This window comes from Schistocerca piceifrons, chromosome 9, assembly GCF_021461385.2.
Source record: "Schistocerca piceifrons isolate TAMUIC-IGC-003096 chromosome 9, iqSchPice1.1, whole genome shotgun sequence".
NCBI classification, from domain to species: Eukaryota; Metazoa; Arthropoda; class Insecta; order Orthoptera; family Acrididae; genus Schistocerca; species Schistocerca piceifrons.
Window position 1 is genome coordinate 227,663,581 of NC_060146.1, and position 9,493 is coordinate 227,673,073.

Sequence of the window (9,493 nt, forward strand, 5' to 3'; positions counted from 1 at the left end):
GTGGCTGTCAGCTGTGTAAGCAGTCGCAGCGAGCAGATAGGAGCTACCGGGAAAAATTTTACTGGAGTACCCAAGCTGCCAGATTCGTGCATGCGCAGCAGGCCCAGATCTAGGAGGAGGGGGGAGGGGGACACTATCTAGTATTGCCCTGGTTGGGAAAATCGTAGATCCGGGTCTGATGCACGGAGCAGTCTGAGTTATAGTGGGGAAGTGGTCAGTCTCCACGTGACCCGCGTTTACATTTAGTGATTTTGCCGTTTCATCTTCATTTACAAGCTTTAATTGCCTTGCAGAACTACGAAGTTATTTTTGTCGGTTTGCTAAAGAAATTTTCTTTTATTAATCTTTTCTGCTGAGGCAGACAATAAATTTTACATGAAGTGTTTAATTCCACACACTTCGCTGCATTTCAAGTGCACATTTTCAATTTCTAGCACATATGGCATTACGCCATAATAAACAACCGACAATGAGATAACACAGTGCTGGTACTCAAAGAAAATTTACATTCCGAAAACCACATTGGAAAGCTTAATGTGAGTTACTAACCACCTTCCGTACGGAGCACATCCGTATCTCACTGTAACATTACGAGTCAAGACAGCTGTAACATATAATCACTCCTGAAGGGATAAAACCAAATCCTAAAAAGATGGATGCGATTAACAGATGTGCTTATCCAAAGAATAGAAACGACGATTTTTACCCAATCAGTTAGGAAGCCAAGACTATTTGTTACGGCTGTTAAGAAAAAATGTCATGTGGGAGTGGAATTCCGAATGCACGCAAGCTTTTGATAACATCCGCAATGCTTTGACTAATGCTCCACTGTTACATCATCCGAGACTTGATCAAGATTTTTATATTGCTGCGGGTGCTTCTGAAATAGGATTGGGTGCCACTCTTTTCCAGATGGACAATCCAGAAGATATCAGTACCATCAAGATAATTGGGTTTGCCAGCAGAACACTCTCTAGCTGTGAACGTGCATATTGTACTACTGAATTGGAAGTACTGGCCATGGTCTGGTCGCTTAGAAAGTTTCGCTATTTTGTATATGGAAAGAAGATCATTGTATTCTGCGACCACAAAACTTTATCTTTTATTTTAACAGGAAGGATGTTCCATTCACGTTTAACCCGGTGGGCCTTGCTACTGCAAGAATATGATATTATGCTCAAATACATCAGAGGGAAAGACAACATCATAGCCGATGCTCTTTCAAGATTATCGAAAAGAAAGAATGCTGACGAGTGTGAAGAACGGACTATTGACTTTAAAGTCATGAATTTATCAAGGCAATATTGAGAGGCAGATTTCACAGCTATCTCGAAGTCTTCCACAACTGCAAGAAGATGATAAGTTGTGGAAAGCCATTAGGCATGCTGTTGAAAGCAAAACGCTAAGTCACTCTCAAGAACAGTATCAATTAAAATCCGGAATATTGTATCGGAGGAAGGATGAAGAAGATGTTTGGAAAGTTTGTGTTCCAAATAAATATTTAGAATCACTAGTATGGTACACTCACTTGAATTGGGGTCATTTTGGTGCCGCTAAATGTACAGCCAAAATAGCACAATACTGCTATCATCCAAATTTGGGACGTATAGCTACAAATATTATTAAGAAGTGCAAAATATGTCAGAAGGCGAAACCCATAAACTATTGTCGGAAGATAGAATTACATCCTATCATCCCACAACAACCTTTAATGTTGATGTCATGTGACGTCTGTGGGTCATGTCCCTTGACACGTGGACGGTTCAAATATGTATTGGCTTTCTATGATCTCTTTTCAAAATATGTGAAATTATATCCTTTGAAAAATCTCCACGTTCGACCCATGTTACGCAAATTTATCAACAACTATATAACTGAGCTTGGCAAACCTATAATGATCTTGACAGACAACGCTGCTTATTATACAAGCAAAGAATGGAGAGACACTATGAAAGAACAAGGAATCCAGCACATTTACATCTCAAGATTTTACCCTTGTGGAAATCCGGTTGAAAGAATCTTCCGAGAGTTGAACCGATTTTTACGGACGTACATACCCAAACAACATTATAAATGGATCGATTGGATTTATGAATTTGAGAAAGTGTATAATGACTTACCACACTTATCGACAGGTTATTCACCTAACCAAATAGTATTTGGTGAAAGTATTGTGCCAGAATGGATGAAGAAATTACCTGCAATAGAACAAAAGATTACCAAGAAAGAAGATATGGTGAAGGAGGTCTACGAAAACCTGAAGCATCAAGCACAATTGAGAAAAACCCGTTTTGATAAAAATGTGAAGAAAGTAGTCACATATGATGTAGGCGAAGAAATTTTATTGAGAAATCACCCAAAAGCATCAACCAGGAAAAGACTGAATAAGCAATGGCAATATTTATATACAGGTCCATATAAAATAATGAAAATACCTCATGAAGGGAGCTACCTCCTGGCAGATTGTGATACTGATGTAATTAAAGGCTTGTTCCCTCACATAGACCTGAAGAAGTATTATCAATAATGAGCAAAATATAGATTCAAGAAACATTGAATGATACCAAGACTACACTCAGTGCACTAAATAAAAGCACCAATGGATAAATACGTACTTATACTAACTTACAAAGAAAATTAAAGAATGTACCGATGATTTCCATGAGATACCTTCTTGGTATCAGCAACAATGACGACGCTGAACTACGATTTATCCTCTCACTGAACGGCGAGGATGGATGATTTGAAAGAGGAATTAAGAGGAAAAGAAAAGGACCAAATCCTCTCTGGTTAAACAAGTGGCCCGATAAGGGTTTTGGCCTAGGATGCCAATCGTCGAACCCGGCTGTGATCCCTGCCTTGCACAGTCGGTTGAAGAACTGAGGGCTTCATCCAAGAAAAAAAATGTGGTGTGAATATGAAGTGATTAGTGCGAAGTGCTTCTAAGACAACCTATAAACAAATGTGGAATTTAGTTAAGGGCATTTTGTCTAGGCCCATTAACTCAACTTAAATATTGTAGAATGTATGTACTGACTTGTTGAGTGAATCTGAGAGTGAGTGTATTCGCCGAAACTCCTGTCGCAGTACACACAAAAAAAAAAAAAAAATAAGCCTGTTCTGCCTGGAACCCTCTTCAAGACATCAGAGTCTGGGGGGCCGTGTAACATTACGAGTCAAGACAGCTGTAACGGAACTTGAATAGCGTAAAGTTATCGTTAAAAACGCATGCCTCGCGATTTGTTATGATTTGGTCGGTCATAATAGTAGTAACATGCTTTTGAATACAATTAAAATATAACGGCGATACCTGTTTAGCGTTATTGAAAATAATATGTAATAAATTAATGAGTAAGGTAGCCGATCCTATAAGAAGAGGTAAAATTGGGCATATTAAGGTGTTTTGCTTTATATCGACTAAGCCGTTCATCCAAGAAAAAAAATGTGGTGTGAATATGAAGTGATTAGTGCGAAGTGCTTCTAAGACAACCTATAAACAAATGTGGAATTTAGTTAAGGGCATTTTGTCTAGGCCCATTAACTCAACTTAAATATTGTAGAATGTATGTACTGACTTGTTGAGTGAATCTGAGAGTGAGTGTATTCGCCGAAACTCCTGTCGCAGTACACACAAAAAAAAAAAAAAAAATAAGCCTGTTCTGCCTGGAACCCTCTTCAAGACATCAGAGTCTGGGGGGCCGTGTAACATTACGAGTCAAGACAGCTGTAACGGAACTTGAATAGCGTAAAGTTATCGTTAAAAACGCATGCCTCGCGATTTGTTATGATTTGGTCGGTCATAATAGTAGTAACATGCTTTTGAATACAATTAAAATATAACGGCGATACCTGTTTAGCGTTATTGAAAATAATATGTAATAAATTAATGAGTAAGGTAGCCGATCCTATAAGAAGAGGTAAAATTGGGCATATTAAGGTGTTTTGCTTTATATCGACTAAGCCGATGATACGGCGTCTTTTTTTTTTCCGTTTACTCTTAGAAGAAGAAAAAGAAAACCAGCTACGAAGTGCTAATTGTGCATTGTGAAAAATATAGGGGCGAATTTTAAATAGCTACAGTGTATAATCAGACTAACAAATGGACATTCAGTTACGCGAAATAGCGGACAGTGAAGTGTGGTCATTAAATTGAGTACACCTACAGGGCGGTCAATTCCAGGATAAGTCTATTCGCGTCTCACGAGGCACGCGGTATTGAGACCAGTTTTTTTTATTATATCACGGAGAGCGGGCTTCAATTTATAAAAAGGAGAAAAGCTGTATCATTATCATTGACTGTTGGTGTTATGCAACCAAAACTGTTCATCAAAGGGTTTCGGTGAATGAGTGGTGAATGCGAAATGAAACTGTGAACGAAGTGATGTTAAATAAAGCAGAAGAGACAAGACAGTTTGGTCGTATCTGTTATTATTCCATAAACCGTAACATGTACTCTCGTTGTACGAAGCCTTTATAGACGATCGTATGACAATTTGCTTTGAAGGGATCTCGTTACGAGTTAAGTTTTGGGGACCTGGTCAACAGGGGATAGTTCGTAGATCTTAACTACTGCAGCTATTCTGGAATCAGGTGCTACCGTGACCGTTGTGTGTTGTCTATGGATTAAGGTCATCATATCTCATGCTCTAAGATCGACGCGCCTTTCCTCTTGGTATAACGGTGTCTCATGGTAACCACGACAACGCCGACGGCGAAGGAAGGTACGGTAGATCACCACTGACTTCTAGTATCAGCCGCACGCAGTTGACGTCAACAAGTGTATGGCCCTGAAGGTGATGATGTTACAACGTTGAAACTAGTCGCCAAAATAAAATCGACACCAAAATACAGCTGGAGGAATTTCTTCATTTTTAAAATAAGCTTAATATCAGGTCATGGCCTACTTCACTGGGAATCTGGACGTACGAATGTGCACATTTTGGGTCAAGAAATTCCGATGCTCCTGGAGTATCCTCTGATGTTTTACACATACAAACTTACGGGCTCCCTACGACATCGTAGCTGCGCAAGCGCAGTGACGCCTGCCATCTGGCACTCTCTGGCAACTGCAGAAATTAGCCTTTTTCTAACAGGTCGTGGGAAAATATTCCAAATGGTCGTTCAAAAAGTGTTACTATCAAAGTAAATTTCCTTTTACGCAAGTTGAACTATGTGCGAGAATGTACAATGAATTTCTTAATTCGCAGAATGTTTGATTCTCATTTAAAAATAAACTTTTTGATGATGAGCCATTTAGATGAATTTCAAGCCCAGAAGTTCAGACATTTATGTCGTTATTAAAAATTTTACCTGCACATTACTGTGATATATCTTAAATTGTAGTACGTGAATAAAAGACCAACATTATATTTGAAAGCTTAACCTCTCTTGCAGCGTATTAATCTTATAGACCAATATTATATGTGAAAACTTTACTTTTCGTAGCTGGCCGGAGGGGCCGAGCGGTTCTAGGCACTACAGTCAGGAACCACACTGCCGCTACGGCGCAGGTTTGAATCCTGTCTCGGGCATGGGTGAATGTGATGTCCTTAGGTTAGTTAGGTTTAAGTAGTTCTAAGTTCTAGGGAACTGATGACCTCAGCAGTTAAGTCCGATAGTGCTCAGAGCCTCCTTTTTTTTTTTTTTTTTTTTTTTTTTTTTTTTTTTTTTTTTTTTTTTTTTTTTTTTAGCGACACTATGTGTATTAATTTAAACTATTAACTTTTTCTGTTTGTGTGTTTGCGCTACTTAACAGTTATGTTGCTATTGGCTGACTACATCATGTGTCCTAAGCCCTGAATACGTGCTGTCATCAGCTGTCGAAATCACGTGACATGAGCTGTGACTGGCTTGCAAAAGCACATTGCAATCTCGATTTCAATGCTTCAGAAAGTAACATGTGGTGTCTGGTGGAATTTTAATTTATACTTTCGTAATACGAAAATATGCAGCGTACATGTTGCTGCACGTCAAAGATCTTTCCAAGATATGTTTTTTTTTTTTTTTTTTTTTTTTTTTTTTCTCTGTGTTTCATTTTCTAATGCACCGGGAAATTCTATGCCCGTGTATAAAACCACAACCATTGCAAGGTCTGATAAGTTATGCAGTTCGTGGAGAAAATATACTGTCAGTTAACAGAAAAAAGTATGTTCTCACCTGGGTGAAAATGTATTTTTAACCGGGAAATACGGGAATTTTTTTTTCCTTGTCCGCATATACACCCTGTGAAAGTCACATGATGAAAGGTCGGGATTGTACAGTGCATGTTCTAGCAGTTTCCCACCGAAACTGCTGCAATGTAATCTCCACCATATTGGCTGTGTGTGGGCGGGCATTATCGTGCAGGAGGATAACACCATTGGACAACATGCCTCGGCATTTCATTAATACCCAGTAATCGACGGATCTCGTCCGCGGTGATTCTGCAGTTGTCCGAGACTAAAGCATTCACCTCTGCAACCATTTCAGGTGTGACGACACAACGAGCCTGTCCAGGACGAGCACAGTCTTCCAGTGACTTTACCCCCTCAATGAATCATTTGCGCCATTCCACAATACTCAAACAACTCAGACTGTACTCACCATACATAGCCTTCATCTGTTGTGCATTTCACGAGCTCCGACTCCCTCCGCTGCCAAAAATCGAATCACTCCTCGTTGTTCCTGCTTACTCACCTGCACGTTTGGTAGTGGACGGTAACTTGTGTGACCACCTTCTCTTCGGCGTGAAACCACATTGGCACTATGAAACATCAAATGGTGCACATGTGTCAGTCTCTCTACCAATAGATGGCGCCACTGTACCCGCAGTTGCGTGGTGCCACCTTATGTGCAAGTCAAAGGTAGATGCACTGACCATGTTTTATTTGAATGAACTTCATATGTATACACAAACTTGGGGTGTTTCAAAATTACACCAACTACTTCGAGGGGAAGTAGAAGGTGTCTCGAGGAACAAAGTGACGATAGGAGCCCGTGTCTGGAAACGTTGTCCGACGACTCTACAGAGTGTCGAAGTTACGGGCACCGGCGCCTGTCCCTGAGCCTCGTCTACAGCAGTGGGCACGACTTCGTACACAAACGGCAGAATGTCTCGTAATGTACCTGACAGCAGTCTGGAAATAACACGGCACCGAACGCAGCCACGCCTGTCGCACTGACACTGTGGCGGCAAAGGGGAACGACAGACGTGTGCAGTGGAAACACGGTAGTTTGTCACGTGCCGGTGTGTCTCATCGTGCAGACATTCACCTTGGCCGAGCAGTGCTGTGAGCATTCCGCATACGGTGAGGTCAGAGCCAGTGTTACGTCCGTGAGTGACGGTAACCCCGTAGGCGTCGGCCGTGCCGCACCACGTTTGTGCCCGTCTGTCGGTGTGGGGGTGAAAACGGGCAGTTTCACTGGGCATCGACGAGATGGAGGTCACGTGTGAAGTGTACGTGTGCCACGATTTTTGGATGATGTACTAGAGATGCTCGGTGCAGACCTGTCTGCGGGGCACCCGCACTGTGGCACGTGCGGTGCGAAGCTCCCGCTCGGCAGTGTGGTGGATGCTGCGTAGGGAGGGGAGGTGTTCGTACCTTTTTCAGAAGACACAGTGCCATTGGCCCACGATTTTGCTACGCGTGTGGAATTCTGGCAGTGGTTCCTGCAGTGCTGCACCCGGCAGCTGTATTATGCGGCGTAAGTATTTTTCACAGACAATGTGACCTTCTTCTGTGAGGGTGTGTTTGACACCCGCAATTGCCACGTGTGGGTGGAAGGGAATCCCCACACTGTCCACAAATGAGGTCTTTGGGAGAGGTTCATCTTCAATGTACTGTCTGGCACAGTCGAATATTACTCGATACCCTCTGAGTGCTTGCTACTCGACTCACAGGTGTGTAGATAAGTAGGTTGGGTGGGTGAGTGGTGAAATACCAGTACGGGAAGGGGCAGGGATGATCTGTTTTTCTAGTAGATTATTTCTGTAATTTGAAGATTATTTGAATCACTTGATTGTCCTCAAATTTCTGTACCACAGCTCACATCAAAATATGGAAAATATACCATTCAAATAACATTTACAGTAATTAGTAGTTTTTCTGAACCAAAATAACCATACTTAAGTTTCCTACTAATAGCAGCAGTGGAATCTTTCCACAATAAATGTCCATGTGAGACCTAAGAGTTGTTTATAATAAATTACAGTCATACCTAGTTGCAGATTTATCTGTTGTCGCTGAAGAGCATTGCTTAATTTTCTCACAATTAAGTGTTAGCCTATTGGTTTCCAGCTTGTGAGTGAACTTAAAAGTATTGTCATGATTTTAGATACAACATCCTGTAAATTTGGTCCAATGCTTATTTTGTTTCTCACATTTGGAGGTAAAGTGTTGCTAAGTATTTCGTAAGCAGATGTCTTAATATGTTACATTGCTGAACACTGTGAGTTCACTTGATGAAACTTTGACAGAGAGGGGTCATTCGTTATAGTGGTGTATGTACCAATATAGCTTCCAGATTAGTTTATTGTGCTCAATGAGACCAAAAGGCTTGTGTAAATTACAAAATAAATCCAGAGAATATGTGCCTGTATCTAAGCCCCCTGACATTGTACAGAATTTAGTACTTACCCTCTGGAGTAAAACTTTTAGTACTGCCAACAGTTCTAGCATTTGGAACTATACGTTCCTCTTTTCAAGGAGGAAAGATGACTTAATTTAGGAGGATTGGAGGGAGCCCGTTGTTAGGAAATAGGATGGAGAAGCTGTACCATTGTTCTGTGGTGACTTTGCTGTTCATTTGTCAGTTGTCTTCCATGCACTGCTGGCAGTTTTGAATTTAACAAAAAGTGTTTGGTAACTTCTATGTGTCATGATATAGATCTTTTATAAGCTTCGTAATATTCATCATTTTGGTCAGGCCTCACTAGGTTTTTGCTAATGCAGTGAAAATAGTCCAGCTTTTTAAAGATACAAATAGGCTCTTCATAAACCACAGGAACTGCCCTTTTTCCTTTACATTTTTCACTAATTATTCTTCTGTAACTTTGAAGTTAACATTGGAATATGTTATATTTACCATTTATGTTACTAGTAGATACAAATCTGGCTAGTTCTCATTCTGCAGTTTAAAGAACTGAACTTCCTTGTGAGAATTGAACTTCCATGTAGAAAACAGCTTCAAACATCTGATTACTTCACAAGGGAGTTCACGAGTTGATACTTCACATTCGGCAAGCGAGCGAGAAAAGGTTTGAAAGTACGATTAAAGTTTGTCAGAAGCTGCTAAGTGTGCTCATTATGAAACACTGGACAGATAAAGTCTGTGTAGTTTGTGCTTCATTTTAAGCAAAAACAAACTTTTCACGCATCTCAATGTTTTTGATGTCGTGTCTCCTGAACTGTGTGTCATAGAATTGATACAACTTTCCAGGTACCATCAGTAGTATATGAGGATACTGTCTGCACACTGTGTTCCAAATAGAGTCTGTAATAAAGAAGTAATAAAT